Here is a 1,295-nt window from a genome sequence, read left to right as displayed (position 1 = left end):
TCAAGCATACTTGATCCGGGCAGGGCCACAACTACCCTCATTCTTCCACTCGGAAGATGGCGTGGTGGCCTTGGCTTCACCCATTTCCACATGTGATGTAGCCCTTTACTTTGATCTGCATGTTCTTGACTTTCAGAGTGGCCATGTGCCGCTTCTCCAGGAACTCTGGCATGCCACTGGGAACCATCCAACTAACAGTAGTGAGGAAACACAGTCTGGGGATTGTCACAAGTACTCAAATGAGTTGTGGGGATGGATAGCCATTTGGGATTCACATGATCTAACTCTTAAAAATTCCAGAGACTCCAGCACACTAGGGTGCTCCACAGCACGTGACACCAACACCAGCACAATGTTTTCCTGATCCACGCTGTACCACTAAACATAAACATAATCCCATGAGTACAGTGAGTAAGGAAAATGTGAAGAACCTCAAAACTACCAATGACGTCCCTCTCAATCACTTCCAACCTGATTACCAGGGCATCCCACTTTTTTTCTGTACTCTGACCAGCTGAACATTGAAGAACTGCTGGGGTGTCACATCTGTGTAGGTTCTAAAAACTCTGTACTGAGAAAGATGGGTGCCTGTAATAGGGCACCGCCACAGCTTCAAGTGTTTCTTATCCATCACCATTTCCCATGGTTCCTCTTTGCCCCCTGAATCTTCATTCCCTTCTGTTTGGGATTTTGGTTCTCCAGGGTGGCGCTCAACCTCAGGGCTCTGAAACATTTCCTGCAACAGTTTCATCTCATCAGTGGATCTCTGCAGCTCCTCCTCCTGGATCTGCTCTTTGTCTCACATGAAGATGCCTGCAATCTCCACAATCATTGCCCAGGCATGTACAGGCGGCCAAGGTGGATGCAGCAGGCACTATCTGAGTAGAGGCGACCATAGAGTTGCACCTTCTATGACTTCCTTCAATGTTTCTTTTTCCACATATTTGTCTAGTACTTCCCTGTCACTTTGTTCCTTAATTGTAGGTTACCATTATTTGGATCTTTGGCTTTATCTAGTCCTTCCTTGGCTATTTCTCTAAATGGGATTATTCCCTCTTGCTCCTCTGACAATCTTCCCTTTTTTTTCTTAGTCTTTCCATTTTAATTCACCATGATTTGAGAAAAGGATGTGCAAATCTCCTCTGCAGGTGTGATCATCTAGGTTCCCTGAAAATTTCAGCACGCAAAAAGTCTTTTCTTCCAGATATTTCATTTCAGCATTTTTCTATTAACTTTTGTTTTTCTTCTTGCTCTTGTTTAGCTCATGATTTAGCTTCCATTTTATTTTGTTTGCT

At 44.2% G+C, this 1,295-nt stretch overlaps 1 pseudogene across 1 annotated transcript; it reads right to left on the bottom strand.

Moving 5' to 3' along the window:
* Positions 1-781, bottom strand: LOC308511131 (stAR-related lipid transfer protein 7, mitochondrial-like; annotated as a pseudogene). The gene has a single exon. The product of its transcript is annotated as an stAR-related lipid transfer protein 7, mitochondrial-like (transcript).
* Between the last annotated feature and the right edge of the window lie 514 nt (positions 782-1,295).

Source organism: Myotis nattereri (genome assembly GCF_964212035.1).
Source record: "Myotis nattereri genome assembly, chromosome: X".
Taxonomy (NCBI): domain Eukaryota; kingdom Metazoa; phylum Chordata; class Mammalia; order Chiroptera; family Vespertilionidae; genus Myotis; species Myotis nattereri.
Note: the sequence above shows the minus strand (reverse complement) of the source record. Positions and strands in the feature narration are given on the sequence as shown.